Genomic DNA, 17,631 nt, shown 5'->3' with positions numbered 1-17,631 from the left:
TAACACCCAATTTATTCCTTCCAACCCCCTGATAACCATAGTTAGTTTTCTATGTCTGAGTCTGTTTCTGTTTTGTAAATAATTTTTTTGTCTTTTTTTTTTAGATTCCACATATAAGTGATATCATATAGTATTTTTCTTTCTCTTTCTGGCTTACTTCACTTATAATGACATTCTCCAGGAGCATCCATGTTGCTGCAAATGGCATTATTTTATTATTTTTAATAGCTGAGTAGTATTCCATTGTATAAATATACCACAACTTCTTTATCCAGTCATCTGTCAGTGCACATTTAGGTTGTTTCCATGTCTTGGCTATTGTAAATAGTGCTGCCATGAACATTGGGGTGCATGTATCTTTTTGAATTAAGATTCCCTCTGGATATATGCCCAGGAGTGGGATTGCTGGGTCATATGGTAACTCTATTTTTAGTCTTTTGAGGAATCTCCATGCTGTTTTCCATAATGGCTGCACCAAACTACATTCCCACCAACAGTGTAGGAGGACTCCCTTTTTTCTGCACACCCTCTCCAGCATTTGTTGTTTGTGGACTTTTGAATGATGGCCATTCTGACTGGGGTAAGTCAGTAGTTTTGATTTGTATTTCTCTGATAATTAGACAGGTGGATTCTTTTATCTGCTTCTGCACTTAATCTATTCCAATATCACACTACACTTACCCTGTGGTAGATTTCACTGTACACTTATAAGACAAGACAGTGAAAATAATGTCTTAGTATTCTTCTGAGAAGAGATGATTTGTCCTTGCAGACTCCCTGAAAGGGTTTCTGGGCTGCATTTTGAGAATTGCTACTTGAGAGAGTCTAAAGATGCTCTTGAGCTGAGGGGAGTCAGTCACCTTGTGCTCTGCCACAGGGTGCAGCTTCATAGGGCAGCTGCATCGAGTAGGATGCTAGACATTAGAAGTTCTGAAATACGTGGTGCCTTCCTTTTTCCTAAGCAGCTGTGATTTAGCTGGAACTATGCTGCCTGATGCCCATGTGGGATGATATAGGCCTACTTACCGGAGTCTTGGGTCCTATGCACTGCTCACTCTTTGCTATCATTTGCTGTGCTAGTCTTCTTTAAACTCCTAGATTTAAAATTTGACTGAATCATAACTGAGTTTGTCACACTCTCTCAGCATTGAGTCTTGCCATCTCTCCTGTTCACCCTTAGCCTGAGTTTATTGCAAGAAACTCATGTGCTCCTTCCCAAAATATATTGGGAAGTTGACGGTTGATACTATTTTCTGGCAAGACCCTAGAGTTAGTATTAAGTGGCATTATTAAACGAAATGCTGGTAATCACTTTGAATGTGAATGCTAGGAACCAGCTTGGATTCATTGAAATCAAAATGTACCAGACAAACCTAGTTTTCTCTGCTGGGATCATAGAGGACAGTGAGGACTTCTGTCAATGCAACATGACAGAATTTCTCATGATGACTTTATAAGTCTGGAGGGGATTTTAACTAATAACAATACAATACAGTAAATTGCTGTTAGATTGAAAACAGCCTAGAAGCTATGCCCCCCAAAACTGATGTCACTTAGGGTGCAGTATTCCCCTAGAGAAGGGTTTCTAATGGTACATTGCTGGGCTCTCTCCTCTAGCCTGCCCTGTTCAACGTTTCCACAATTTGGATGAAGACCTAGATCATGCCTATCTAATTAGGGAATAACATGTATTTGGGAGAAATAACTAACATATTATATAGAAGAATCATATCAAAACTCAAAAACCTTTACTCATAAACCTATTGATACCACACTGCCTACTAAATAAAGTCCAGGATCCTTAGGGCATATTCAAAACCCTCCATTAGCTCACCCAAATTTTCCTCCCCAACATTATCCCCCACCTTCATGGGCCTCATGCTGCCCTCCTCCCAGCACTTCACCTCCTCCATGGAATTTTCCTACATCGGTTCTCACTGTCATCATCACACCTGGCCACCAAGAACACTTGCATCTTCCTCCATCACATGTGTGGCAGTGGCAGATTCTGTTCAAAGAGAGAGCATTACTGAGATCTAATGGAAACATAAAATGTTATGATAATAGTCAAGTTTCTGAAACTGAGGTTTCTGTTTTAACAGATCCAATAGAGAAAAGCTTTAATCCCCAGATAACTATATCTTAGCTCCCAATAAAACATTATAGATGTATTACTTAGCTTCTTATTCTCCAAAGCTTCCAAGAGACACCTGTTGCTGTTTTTCTGGATAAACCAAATTCTCAGACTCAAACTTCCAGACATACTAAGAAGGCCAATGGTATCATCCCATATGACATTGAGAATATCACCAATTTTTTGGATTAAGGCACATGTGATTAGGAAGGAGAACTCTTCCATTTATTGGTATCTGGAAAAGTTAGAATTATATTTCATAAGATAATTATTAGTTTCATTTAATAATTACTCATAAAGAATCAAGTGACAGCAACCATCTTTTATAAAAAATTTTCAGGTATTTGTAGATTTTTCTACAAATGGCCCCTCTTGATTCTAAACACCATTAGATGATACCAATACAAAATCATGTGTCTTCACAAGCCATTTCTTTCTCTTCAGTATGCACTTTTTTTTAACTCATATGCATGGTCTCTGTTTTCTTCATTTTACTTGCCTCCTAAAAGTCTACGACTAAGTGATATAGTTTTTCTGGTCTGCCTGGAGGGTGGGTAGAGCAGTAAAGAAATGACTGCTTTCCAGGAGGGAGCCCAGGGCCTCTCAAGAGTGGATTAATCAGCGTATTATAATCAGAAAATCCTAATCAAATTTCAAAGTCACTTTTCCATCTATACTTCTTTTGTATTATTCTTTTTCAAGTTGAAATTTTTCCAACAAATATTTTTATCAGTTCCACTTGGGTTTTTTTGTTGTTGTGGTGGTTGCCACCATCAGCCTTTCCCTAACTCTTTAAGGTCCATTTGTATTAAGCCCCTGTCCTCATTGTTGCCTGTAACACCTTTCAATTTAGTATCATCTGCAAATTTCATTAACATGCTATTTAGTCCCTCTTCCAGATCATTAATAAATGCTATTTTCTTGTGTATTAAATTTTGCGGTCGAATAGATTTAATTTGCTGTTGTGATTTCAGTGCATGTTTTCTAAAGATACAATGCAGTTAAGAATGGTCTTAACATAGGCTTAAATCCATACCCAGTTTATAGTTATTTTACTATTATGCAATCCATTTGTGTTCTCTAATCAGCACTGTTGTGAGCTCCATTGAAGCAATAATCTATTGATTTTCCCTTCCCTCTTTTTTCAATACAGTCATCATCTTGGCTTTAAATACACAGCGATAGCAGAGTTAGAACTATTGTGTAGTTCTAATCCACTGCCATTTATAAAAGGAAATTAAGTCTTTTTTCTCAGTGGATAGTCTTCCACTGATGAAAGGAATATTCTACATCAGAAATTATTTTATAACCATAATAATTGATTTTCCTATGCATGGTAACAATGTTCCAAAAAGAAATAGAGTCTAGATTTTTTAAGCAAGCAAATGTAATGTACATTACATTTATATATTAAATAGATATTTTATATGAATAATATCTAATCTAATCTATATAGATCTAGATATGTTAGAAGTATGTGTGTGTGTGTGTGTGTGTGTTTGTGTGTGTGTATGTGTCTGTTTTCTTTTATAATAAATCAGCTCACTGACTCCCTGACTCCTAGAGAATCTGGGGTGACTTTGTTTTTCATAACAGACTTGAACATGCCACCTTCAAATCAGAGAATGAGATTCATTAACCCTTTGCTTCACTTTGTGTCACACATTATCCTCCTTATTAGGCCCTCAGAAGTGCCAGTTTTGATTTTCAATGAGATGAGGTTTCCTACATGCCACTTATTTCAATACTTATGCTCAATATTGCAATTTAAAATCATTTTTCAGGACTCTAGTCTTCATGTTTCTACATAATATTTCCAGGAAATATTTTCTTTTCCCTCACTCTCAGTCTCTTTCTCTTTTTACCCCTATAAAGTTAACAGAGTATATATAATTCCACAGTAATCTTTTCTTTCCCACGCTGAGAAATTTATTTAACCTCTAGCTGTCAGTTTCCCCACCTGTGAGTTGTCCCCTCATACCCGGCGTATTTGTATCAGAGTGTCGTTGTCAGGTTCATTGTGATAATTCATACAAACATGTTTTATAAGTGATATAAAAGGAAACAAACAGTATTGTTTTTATTGAAAAATAGTAAAGGCAAGTATAAGATATTGTTTTCACTGAGAAATTAAAAGCTATATTTCCAGAAGATTTTTCCATGTTGAACTTTCAGTAAATGTCCACTTTCATGGGAAAAGACATGCTATCCTTTCATAATTGGTTTTCAGTGCAATTGAGTACTGAATCTAAAATTTGAAGAGAAAAATTATCTGCATTTTAGCTTTTTCCTAACTAAAGAACATGCAATTTTATATTCCAGATTCATAAATAGTTTGAGTAGACCTATATGTTAAAAAAGACAAGACATCAAAAAAAACAAATAAAATTTGTATTCCTATGGGAAACAATTTTTTTCTTACTTTTGCAGCCTTAAAGAGCCAAATTTTGACTGAAAACATTAATTGAGCTATTTATTAATTTAATTTTCCACCCGCAGCAATTAGTCTTACGTAAATGTTTGGAGATTCTATGAGAGTGGATTTTTTTTTTTCTGCAAAAAGCTTTATTGTTTCCATTTGGTCCAAGACTTGAGAGAGGGCTCCAGGATGGTCAAAAAACTGCCTACTGGCTGCAGAGAGAGGCATCAGGCAGAATCCCTGACACAAGAGGGGCTCCTCAAAGGCCGCTGTGAGACAGGATCGGACCTGGGGCCCTGGGCTGCAATGCTTTCCACCTGGACAAACATCCCCTCCAGCAACAGAATACCGAAACCTGTAAGGGACTAAAAATAACTGTGCATGCCCAGTTGGGGCAAATTATGAACAACAAGACACAAGAAGGCCAAGCCCAACTGCCACCTCTGAGGTGCCAGGAGCAAAAGTAGGCTACTACGCATGATCACTGCACACAGCACCACCAAGGGGGTAGGCAGACCACCCAACCACCCCTGTGGCCCAGCCCACCCATCTGCCCCTACCCTCACCCCATTTAAGGGATCGGCTCACCTTCTCCTCCCCACCAACTCTGGCGTGAGCAAGGGAACCTGTTGCTTGTTTTCGTTCCCTCCTGCTGCAGGGCAAGCCCTACTAAAGCCTTGCCTGAATTTCTCACTGGCCTCTTATCAATTTCTCTTGATTAAAGAGTCCAAGAACCCAGGTTGGTAACAGCTGGGCTCTGGAAGCTCCTAGTGCTTGAGGGTGAGCGATTGGATGAGATATTCGCCCTGCCCATCCTGGGGACCAGCCAACCTGCAGAGGTTAGTCAAGTGGTCACTATCTTCTTGGTGAGTTTCACCTGCTCATCCAGGAAACCTCTCTCCAGAAAGTTACAGAGGTGGGAGTCTGCACAGGCAAAACCCAGGGCATGCAGGCCCGAAAGGGCCTGGTTCAGGTTCTTCTCCATGAGAATGGTGGCTTCCATAGCATCCTGGTTTTACCCCACTCATCTTGGGATGGCCTCTGCACATCCTGGAAAAGGGCGTCGCTACCACGCAGGTTTTGCATTTTCAAGGGACGCTAGGCGGCCTTGTACTTCTCCACCAGTTCTCTGAAAGTGAGGCCCATGCCCTCCAGAGCCACATCCTCGGGGTCAAAATAGAAGCCCAGAGAGAGGTAGGTGTAGGAGGCCTGCATTTGACGGCGGTCTCCACCTTGGTGGAACAATTCTGACAAATATGGGAGCTCATGGTTGATTGGTAGTTAGGAGCTAAGCTCAAAAAAATGGTGTTGGCTGGTTCTGGAGGCTGCAGATAGCTAAGTGGTTGGTTCCAAAGGCCAACTATACTGGCACCCTGATCTCAGATTCTAGGCTCCAGAACTGGGAAAAAATAACTTTTTGTTTAAGCCATGTAGTCTCTGATGTTTTATTATGGCAGCCCAAGCTGGCTAATACAGAAGTACTTCAACAGAAGAGATAACTCTGTTAGAGTGAAATGGATACCAGAGCTAATTACATAACCTGTTCATATAACTGTAAGCTTCTCTCCCTGCAGCACATATGCATACAAACACATTTTTGCTCAATTATTTAAACATATTTATAAAAATTCTTACTGCCAGATATCTGGGGGAAAAATATAAAGTTGAAATAACTAAATAATTATCTCATTTTTTACTTCATTAATGTAAAGCAAACCATACTAATTTTTTGTGGTAGACATTTCAAAATAATTGTAAGTGTAATGTGCAAACTCTACTCAATTATTTCCATTGAGTAATCAAAATTCAACCTCACCTAACCCAACCTTGGCCAGTCTAGACAACCAGTTTATCTGGATCATTTTGCCCTGCAAATTAATTGCGTAAACTTCTCTAACCAGTTTCAGTGTGTTAAATTACACAGCTTGAGATCTATGACAAACATTCCCAGCCAATGGAGCAAGTTGCTTTAGACATACTTCTAGATGGTTCAGATTATTTCTGGTTCTGAAGGAGGTGGATGCACATTTTACTGTCAACATCCTGTTAATGGGATGAAGCTCATAGGTATTCTTGAAGCCCTAGATCTGATTTTAGTACTTTTATTTCCTAAAGTGCATGTAGATGAGGACCAAATTCAAGCTGTCACCTTTTTCCAGACTCGTAGGCAAGTCAAGATGGACCTTGAGTGGTCTTATTACATGAGAACTGGATAAGTTGATGGAGCTTTTGGGACAGATGTTAATGAGGACTTTGAAGTGTCTAAAACTCGAAGATTAAGGCTCTCACTGCAATATAGCATAGGGACTAAGAACATGGTCTTTGTAGTTGGAAGACCTGGATTGAGGTCTGCTGCTTATGAGCTGTGTGACCTTGGATATTTTACTCAGACTCTCTGAGCCTCATTTTATTCATCTATAAAAACAGAATTTTTGTTTGGTTTAAAGAAGTCAATATATGCACAGTGTTTAAAACAGGACCTGGCTTAGATTTAGTGTTCAGTAATGCTACCTATTGTTACTATTGGTCATGTTTCACATGGTAAATATTTATCATTATTACCATTATTATTCAGTTACATGAATGATTTTCTCTGGAGTCAGTTTTTTCTCTTTATTTCTCTTTATTTTTTTCTTTTATGGTACTAGTTTTCTCAGACATCTCTGTTGATCATTAGTTATTATTTATATTGAAGAATGAAGTGTTCTGTTTGACTATTTTAGTTAGCTGGCATGAATTTTCTCTGTTATCATGAAGTAGATTTTTCTCCTAAAGGACACTTCCCTGAATAGGAAGACTCAATGGTAACCTTGAGTACATGGAGTTACTAGTGGACCAGCAGGCTTGCTTCAGATGCAGTGAACTTACACATTTATTTTCATGGTTGACTCAGCCAGCACTGTAGAAGTAGAAATCATGCCTTGGATTTTTTCTGTCTCATTTTGTGAAGTTATAAGCCATGATAGCTAATGGAAAAATGTGAGAGAGAGTGCTGGAGGGGACCAAAAAAGTACCCAGGAAGAGAATCCCTCTGGATATTTAAATGAAAGTTTTGTTATAGCTTGTGAGGCTGGTTATCAAGAAGGTCAAAATCAGGGGAAAAATTAGGAATTGATAGATATCTTTTGATTTTATGAAGGGCATCAAAAATATCACTGCAGCCTCAGGATTTGTCAAAAATAGCTGGAAAAAAACTGCCTTCTAAGTTTATTATAAGGGATTTTAAGAGAGAAGAATGATGTCAATGTGTATTCTGGGAACTTATGTCCACATGGAAAGGTAATGGCTTGGTTAGGCTCCTATTTCCGTGAATGCATCCCATGCTGAAAAGTCCTTAGACATAGAGGAATTGGAGACGGCTTGAAGTTTCAGTCTTTCCTTCTTTCTTCCCTCACTGGTCTCTGAAACGAAAAGTAAGAGGGGAAGAGATTTACTTTCCCTGTATGAATTTTTTAAAATTCATTTTTATTGAAGTAGAGTTGATTTAGTGTTTCAGATACACAGCAAAGTGATTCGGTTATATGTATGTAAATATATATATTCTTTTTCAGATTTCCCCAATATGAATTATGACACCCACCCCTAGGAGGCATAAGGAGCTGTAGCTAGATTTAGTTTTAAATAAGACCATTTTCTCTGTTCTGTCATAATGATTTTTGTTATTCTTTGGTCATTTATAGTACCCTTTCAAAGAGAATGACCTTTCAAAGAGAGTGATGGGAGGGTCTTCTGTTTGCTCGGTACAAACATCTTCATCCTCAGAGTGAAGATTTTCAAGCTTGAAGCTAGGAGAAAATTACATTGATCTGCATAAAAAAGAAAATATGATTTGCGGTCCCCAAGGATGATCTGCAGCCTAGAGAGGGTGGGGAAAATCAGGAGTAGAAAGAGGAGACCATATGATGGGCAGTGATGAAGACAGATTTGGAAGACAACATGTGTCTAATGAGGATTTTTAAAAATGGGGGGAAGATATAGCTCAAGTGGTAGAGGGCATGCTTGGCGTGCACAGGGTCCTGGGTTCAGTCACCAGTATCTCCTCCAAAAATAAATAAATAAACCAACCTAATTACCTCCCCCCAAAATTGAAAGCAAACAAAATAACTTTAAAAAAATGAAACAGTGTAGGGTTCTGGAAAGAAATCCACTTCTCCATCTCTTCTGCAAAATACTCAGTAAATCTACATGCTTCAATAATGCTCTGATTTCAGTGGAGTCCATTTTTAATGAAATAAAACATGGTGAACAACATGAAAACACATATGGGCTAACCAGACACTCAGCTTTAGGGAGAAAGCACATCAAATACAACAGAAGTCCTTTCCTGAATATGAGAGGATTCTTTATGGTGAAGGCATAAATATTTTGGCAAAATTGATCTCATGCTTTGGTGCTAAACTTTCTCCCATTATCTTTAGTTTTTTCCCTCTTGGGCACAAAAAGAGAGGCAGACAGTGTAGCCTCGTAGTTAACAGCATATGCTTTGGAATCAGATTCACTTGGTTTGAAACCCCAACTCTACCAAAATCGAAGCCTGTAACCTTAGGCGAGATACTTAATTTCGCTCAGTGTTTCCTCATCAGTAAATAGAGACGATTCCTTACTTAGGTATTTAGAATAAAATACTGCATGTATGTATCTGGCACATAGTAGGTGTTCAATAAATAGCAGGGGAACTAACAGGCAAAAAGGATTGATTATTGAACCAATATATCCCAGAAAATTCTCTTCCAAAGTCAACACTCAGAAAACTTTGTATTGATTCCTTTGAGTTGATTAGTATTCCTTAGTGACCTTGCTTTTCTTCTCGTTTTAAATAGAAGTACAGAATTTCCTCTTATTTCTCTAGCGATCATCTTTTCTTGGAGCTCAAAAGATTTCCATGCCCCGTGTTATAGATTCCATTCAGTTGCCCCAAAGCTGTTTTTCCCCCTGATGCATAAGTGAACTCTGCACATTAGGCCAATAATATGACTGCAGGTCTCAGGTATTTCCGTAGCCCACTTCCCCCACAACTGTTTCCTGTTGACTTAATGTTATTAATTTGCTTGTGTTGTTATTGACTATAAAATCTTAATTAAAATGACCCAGCATTACCTGGCTCACGTAGAGTGCCACAAGCAGTCGTCCCTAATTTAATGTACACTTTGGCCCATACCTCCAATTTCATTTCTGAAGCTAGAAATATGAATGGATTTTATAATGGCTCGTGAACATCAGGTGAGAGATTGGAACGATGAACAAAGAGTCACTTTCTTAGGAGGAATAGTGTTGAGTGAGGGTTTCTGGACTGTTATGGACTGAACACGTAAATGAACACCTCCCTCAGGCTCAAATCGAACTTCTAGTGTGCTCTGTGTTTGTATGACTTGTGTTACACTTTGGGTTTGTTTCTGATCTTCTCTTGCATATATGAACGTTTTAGCTGCCGATGAAAAACATGAGGGTTTTCTTCTGTTTTTCGCCTCTCCCCTCTTTCAATCAATAATTAGAAATGTTTTCTATTCCTAGCAAATAACTTTTCAGTTAGGTCCAGACAGAATGATGATCTCCTGTCCCAGTTAGTGCAGCACAAACTTCGCAGAATCGATGGAACCCCAGTGTGGAGTGCAAAGGACAAACATCAGACAGTCCTCCCAAACTGCCCCACCGTCCCAGGTCAAGCCCAGGGACTCAGAACCCCATGTAAGTTTCCCTCCTTTCCCATCCTTTCATGAGTGGTTTGGCCGAAGACTGTCCAGTGTCCTTGGATGCTCTAAAGTACTCTTTACTGTGGCTTCTTATTTTAGCAGAGAGGCAGAAAAGGCACTAATGTTTTTTGAGCGCCCGGTACTCAGCAGGCTAGGCACTTTATACACCTTGACTCATTTAATCCTCACCACAGCCCCTTTGTGAGGGAGGCACTATAATTCCCATCAGCAGATGTGCAAATGGAAGCTCAGAGAAGGTACACTGGCCAGTGTTCCCAGGTGAGGGCTGCCGCATACAGTGGTGAACGTGGTGGGAGCTCCCCAGTGGGGCAGTGCAAGTCAGAAAGAAGGGGTGCCTTTTTCCCCATCACACATGAAGTTGCTGTATAGATTGGAGGTGGCCCTGACTGAGTCAAACCCTGATTTTAAAGTATTCTATGTTCCTTCCCCCACAGCTACTAAGCTGACCCCAGAGAAGCACTTTAAACATCTGACAGCACCAGGGCCTGAGACAATCTCCCCAGACAAGAGCAGCACAACTTCCAGCCACTCACATAATGCACTACCCTGACTCTAGCAGACGATTGGCAAAAATGGGAGCAACTTTCCTTTCCCCGTATCCACAACCTTGGTGATGGGACTTTGCAGCTCTGCACATGAAGAGACAGAAATATTTCTCCACTCTTTGAATCTTGGTTGGCCTCTTGACTCACTCTGGCCAGCAGAGTGCTGTGGAGGTGATGGTGCGTCCATTCTGAGCCCAGGACTCAAGAGTTCTTGCTCATCCTCTTGCTCCCTGGGAACCCTTCTCAGCTGACATGTGAATAAGCCCAGGCTACCTTGCTAGAGGATAAGAGACCATGGGGAGCAGAGATGAACCACTCCACCTAAGGCCATCCTATACCAGCTGATAGCAGGTGCATGACTGAGCTCAGCCCTGATCTACCAGGTTGGCCCAGATTGGCAGAACTGCCTAGTTGACCCATAGACCCCTTGTTTTTAACCACTTTGGAGTGGTTTGTTACACAGTGTGATAGTTAATTTTATGTGTCTACTTGGAGGATGTTTTTGGATGAGATTAACATTTAAATCAGTGAACTTTAAGTAATCAGGTTGTCCTTCATAAGTGGGTGGGCCTCATCCAATCAGTGGAAGACCTGAATGGAACAAAAAGACTGGCCTCCTGCATTTGCTAAATGGCAGTTTCTGCATCATCTGCCACTATCAGAAATGAGGGAGAAAGTTCAGGCTGTTAACAGTTCCAGGCGGTATTTAAATACACTTACTTGGGCAGAATTTATACTCTTCCCCTGTTCTCTTGCTTTGTTCTGGGCAAGTTTTAAGGGGGAAAGTTTGTGCTGCTGTTAGCGCAACTGCTGTATCCGTTGAGGCACTGGTGTCATGCCAGCCGGGCGCAAAGGCAGCTTAGCCACTGAGGAACTGAATGTTCTGAGGACGTTCTAGACCACAGCTTAGTTCCTTGTTCAAGCTCGTTTGTTTTTGCTTTTTTGTTGAATGATTCCAATCATAAATAAAGCTTTCAATAATTTTGTGGGGAAAAAAAGATTGGCCTCCTCAAGGAACGGGGTATTCCCCAGCAGACTGATGTGGACTTTATCTTTATCTCCTGTGTCTCCAGCCTACTGGCCCACACTGCAGATTTTGGACTCTCCAGCTTCCATATTGTGTGAGCCACTTCCTCATAATAGATGTTTACTGTAATATGCATTCTATTGGTGCTGCTTCTCTGGAGAACCCTGTCAGACAGACACAAGAACTGGTACACTTGCTGATGTAGCTTACTTTCCCATGGAACCACCTCTTTCCTCATCCTTCTAAATATGCTGCATCTTGGCTGGTACAGAACCTGTCTCCCCCCAGAGATGCTGTGTCTCCTCATCCTGAGCCCTTCTTCCTTCTGGGGGGACTGAACCATCCATGCACCTCCATTCCTTCCAGGTCCCTGTTGTTATCAAGCTAGAGACTCTTGCCACCTGCCTATGACTAAGGGAGCAGATGGAGACCTCCTGAGGGTCTTCCGGTCCTGTTCTCGGATGCTGCAAGAACCTAGTCTGAAAAATGTTATGCCAGCCCTTGCTCCAATTATCTTCTTGTGTTGATCCTGCTGTTGTAGAATTGTACATTTCTGGACTCTCCCTGCCAAGGAAGAGCCTGAACCCTCCCTACAGGTGCTGAATGGAGAGCAGACTTGCAGAATCGGGTAGTGCTCACATGCCCTGGCCCCAGCCTCCCTCTCTTACCTAAGCCTGGAGGTACGCCCATGCCAATCAAGATCCACAAGCTCCCAGGGCCTTGTGCTCACTTCCTTTTATAGCAAGGCTTTGGTACCAATCTTGCCAAATTTAAATTGCCAAGAACAAAGATCTTGACTTCCTGTAATGTCAACCTTGACTTTCCCTAGCTGCCGGACAAGCACGTGCAAAGGAGCTGAAGCAAGGCAGGCATTTCCCCCCTTCCCACGCTCTTATTCTCTTGGGGTTAGTGACATTTCCTCCAGTCCTCTCATCCTTACGTGTCAAGAAGCAGGCAACAGCAGTCTGATAAGTCAACTAACAGGGCAACAAGGACAGGCCAAGTTTCTGGGGCTGTGACTGCCTTTGGGCCATCATGGCTTAAAGGACGGCACAGTGACAAATGGAGGCTTCCTGCTCCATGCTTAGCCACCGACGTACCGAGCCCTAGGTCCTCTTGCCATTGCTTTTCTCAGCAGCCACGCCATACATTGTCCGCCTCCATCTCTACAATGACAGAAAAGCATCGGTTATGTAAAGTGTAGCTCATGCCATGGTGCAGCAACTGTGGAAGACAGTATGACAGTTCCTCAAAACGTTGCACCTAGAATTACCACACATTTCAGCAGTTCCACGTGTAGATACATATCCAAAGAATTGAAAGCTGGGGCTTGACAGATATTTGTATACCCACGTTCACAGCAGCACTATTCACAATGCCAAAAGGTGGACACGAATCAAATGTCTGTTGATGAACAGATAAACAAAATGTATATACACAAAATGCAGTATTTTTTAGCCTTAAAAAGGAAGAAGATTCTGGTACATGCTACAACACGGATAAACCCTGAAAACATTATGCTAAGTGAAACAAGCCAGACACAAAAGGACAGCTATTTTATTTTATTTTACTTATTGAAATATAGTTGATTTACAATGTTGTGTTAGTTTCTGGTGTACAGCAAAGTATACCAGAAGACTTTTTTTTTCTTTCTCAGATTCTATCTATTATAGTTTATTACAAGATATTGCATATAGTTCCCTGTGCTGTACAGTTGGACCTTGTTGTTTATTTTATATATAGTAGTTGGTATCTGCTAATCCCAAGCTCCTAATTTTTGCCTCCTCTCCTTTTCTCTTTGGTAACCATGTCTGCCTTCCGTTTCTGTGAGTCTGTTTCTGTTTTGTAAATAAGTTCATTTGCCTCTTTTTTTAAGATTCCACATATAAGTAATATCATATGATATTTTGCCTTTCTTTGTCTGACTTACTTCCCTTAGTGTGATAATCTCTAGGTCCATCCAGGTTACTGCAAATGGCATTATTTTATTCTTTTTATGGCTGAGTAGTATTCTATTATACATATATATATATATATATATATATATATATATATATATACACCACATCTTCCTTTATTCAATCATCTGTTGATGGACATTTAGGTTGTTTCCATGCCTTGGCTATTGTAAATGGTGCTGCTGTGAACATTGGGGTACATGTGTCTTTTGAATTAGAGTTTTCTCTGGATATACACCCAGGAGTAGGATTGCTGGGTCATATGGTAACTCTATTTTTAATTTGCAAAGGAAACTCCATACTGTTTTCCATAGTGGCTGCACTAATTTACATTCCCACCAACAGTGTAGGAGGGCTTCCTTTTCTCCAGCATTTATTATTTGTATACTTTTTGATGACGGCCATTCTGACTGTTGTGTGGTGGTACCTCATGGTAGTTTTGATTTGCATTTCTCTGGTAATTAGTGATTTCCACTACTCTATCCTCCAGCTCACTGATCCATTCTTCTGTATCATCCAGTGTACTGTTGATTCCTTCTAGTGTATTTTTCATTTCAATTATTGTATTCTTCATCTCTTTTTGGTTATATTTTATATCTTCTAACTCTTTGTTAAAAACTTCTCACTCTGAGCATCTGTTCTCCTCCTGAGTTCTTTGATCATCTTAACAATCATTGCTCTGAACTTCTGGGGCAGATTGCCTGTCTCCACTTCACTCAGTTCTTCTTCCAGGGTTTCATCTCATTCCTTCATCTGGAACATATTCCTCTGTCACCTCATTTTGTCTAAGCTGCTACTTGTGTTTTTATGTCTGTGGTAGGTTAGTTACATTTCTCGACCTTGGAGAAGTGGCCTTTCTCCCTCTGTAGGAGAAGTCCTGTGAGCCCCAGTGGTGCACTCCCCTCTCGTCACCCAAGCTACACACTCTAGGGCTTCCCCTGAGATGCTGCATGGGCACTTCTGTTGTGGTGGGCTGACTGTGTGGGTGGTCGGGTGGGCTAGTGCTGGCTCCCTGGTGGGCAGAGTCAGGGTCCTGAAGACTCTGGGCTGTTGTCAGTCCACTGGCAGGGTAGGCCGGATCCTGGGGTGAGTGCCAGGTTATTGGAAGGAAGAGCTCGTTTCTGGAATGTGTCTGCAGGGCCCAGGGATCCCAAAATTTATTTCAGGTTGTTGGCCGGGGAAGGCCCAATTCCTAGTGCAGTTGAGTGTGGGGTCTGGGGTGTCCTGAAGGCTGTGTTGGCCTGCTAGCGGGCAGGGGCAGGGCCCAGCCGGTCCCAGGGTAGGGTCTGGCCGGCACTGCGATATCATAGTTTTCTTGCTTCTGGTGTCTTCCCCCTGGTGGGTGAGGCTGGGCTAGAGGCTTGTGCAGGCTTCCTGGCAGGAGGGGCCAGTGCCTGCCCGCTGGTAGAGGGAGCTGGGTTTTGGCCTCCAGATGGACAGGGCTGTGTTGAAGGGCCTGTCTAGAGGCAGCTACGGGCTCAAGTTGTTAGGCAGCCTGCCTGCTGATGGGTGGGGCTCTGTCCTTGCCTAGTTAGTTGTTTGGCCTGAGGCCTCCTAACACTGAAGCCTATAGGCTGTGAGGTGGAGCCAGGTCCCAGGGCCAAGGATACACTGTGTCAGCCACCGTGAGTGTTCACATGGCTGAATTTCCCCCAATATGTCCACCACCAGTATCCATGTCCCCTAGATGAGCAGCAGCCACCCCCAGCCTCCCCAGGAGAGTCTCCAAGACCAACAAGTGGGTCTAGCCAGACTTCTATCAAATGACTGCTCTTGCCCTGGTTCCTGGTGCACGTGAGGTTTTGTGTGCACACTTTAAGAGTGAAGTCTATTTCCCCCAGTCCTGTGGGGCTCCTGCAATAAAGCTCTGCTGGCCTTCAAAGCCAAATCCTCTGTGGCCTCGTCTTCCTGGTGCTGGACCCCCAGGATGGGGAGCCTGACATGGGGCTCAGAACTCTCACTCCTGTGACAGAACCTCTGCAATATATTCTCCAGTTGGCGGGTCACCCACGCTGGTGGTATGGGATTTGGTTATATCATGAGTCCTACCCTAGCCCCTCCTACCTTTCTCCTTGTGGTTCCTTCTTTATGTCTTTAGTTGTAGAAGATATTTTCTAGTAGGTTCCAGTCTTTTTCATAAGTGGTTGTTTGGCAGATAGTTGCAATTTTGGTGAGTTCGTGAGAGGAAGTGAGCTCAGGGGCTTCCTACTCTGCCATCTCGGCCACTCTCCCCGGTCTTCTTTTGTATTATGCTTGAGTTATCTTTTGGGTTTTTTTGAATCTACTATATGTTTTTGATTTGTGGTTACCCTGGTTTTCAAGTATCTAAACTCACTACTATATCTACTTGCTTTCAACTGGTTGTCAGAAAAGATCAAACACACTCTAAAACAATTTACATTTCCTTACTCCTATCCCCACATTTTATGGTTCTGATGTCCTCTTTTACATCTTCATGTTTATCCTTTTCCTGTTCATTGTAGTTATAATTGCTTTCACAACATTTCTTTGATTTTTAAAAAAATCTATATACTGGCTTATTTAAGTGATTTACTTTCCTATGATTTTCTCTATCCTATAGATTCTTGCTTCTTTTCTATTTAGAGAAGAACTTTCCGTATTTCTTTTAGGGTAGGTCTAGCATTCCTGTGTTCTTTTAGTTCTTGCTTATCTGAGAAATTCTTTTTCTCTCCTTCTATTCTAAATGATAACCTTGCTGGGTTATCCCAGCATCCTAGGTTGCAAGTTTTTGCCTTTCAGGACTTTGAATATATCTTGCCATTCCCTTCTGGCCTGAAACATTTATGTAGAGAAATCAGCTGATAGCCTTATGGGGGTTCCCTTGCAACTAACTCCTTGTTTTTCTCTTGCTACCTTTAGAGTCCTCTTTTTATCTTTAACTTCTGCCATTGCAACAATAATATTAGACTCACACAGGCTACACGTGGATGCTCCCACATAAAAACAGCCCTTCAGGACCACAGTAGATGACTGTTTCTCCTAAACTCATACAGAAGAAGCAGAGGAACCACTCCCAATTTAAAGAACAAGAGCATTCTCCTGAAAGAACAAATAATGAAACAGTCCTCTCCAGTCTACTAGACCCAAGTTCAGAAAGGAGGTAATAAAAATACTGAAGGAATGAAGAAAAGCTATCGATAGAAATGCAGATCACTGTAACAAGGAACTAGAAACTAGAAAGAAGAGCCAATCAAAACTGGAAAACCAAGCTAAAGGCGATAAATAGCAAACTGGATAATGCAGAAAGACGAATTAGTGATCGAGAAGATACAATAATGAAAATCACCCAATCAGAAAGGCAGACAGAAAGACAAGTGAAAAAAAATGAAAGCAATATTAGAGACCTATGGGATAATATGAAGCGTGCCAATCTACACATAATAGGTTGTCTTCCACAGCGAGGTCACATAAAGCGGTGGCCCTGCTTCATAAGGGCTGCTGTTAGAAAAGCAACTGCCTGCCTTGAGCACTTGAGTGGTTTCTTACTGCTCTGGGGTAAAAGATGAAGCTCCTTTAAAAAGCCTTACAAGGCTTCGCACATCCTGAGCCCGTCTTAGATCTCCAGCACATCTGGAGCACACTCAGTCTTACTCTTTCCACTCTGCCACAGTGAGTTTTCCACCTCCCGTCCTTCATGTGACCAAGGTTGTTAACTCCTTAGAACATGTTCTCTCTCTCTGCTTAGTTAGCATTTTCTTCCTTCAGAGTTCAGGCCAACTGTCCTCCCCACAGCAGTACTTCCTCAGCATGGCTCAGGTTAGACACCCTTACATGTGCTGGAACCCCCCATATCCTTCCTTTAAGCGTTTGTGTATC

The sequence above is a fragment of the Vicugna pacos genome, chromosome 5 (genome assembly GCF_048564905.1).
Source record: "Vicugna pacos chromosome 5, VicPac4, whole genome shotgun sequence".
Taxonomy (NCBI): Eukaryota; Metazoa; Chordata; class Mammalia; order Artiodactyla; family Camelidae; genus Vicugna; species Vicugna pacos.
The sequence above is the reverse complement of the archived record's forward strand: the minus strand, read 5'-3'. Positions refer to the sequence as shown.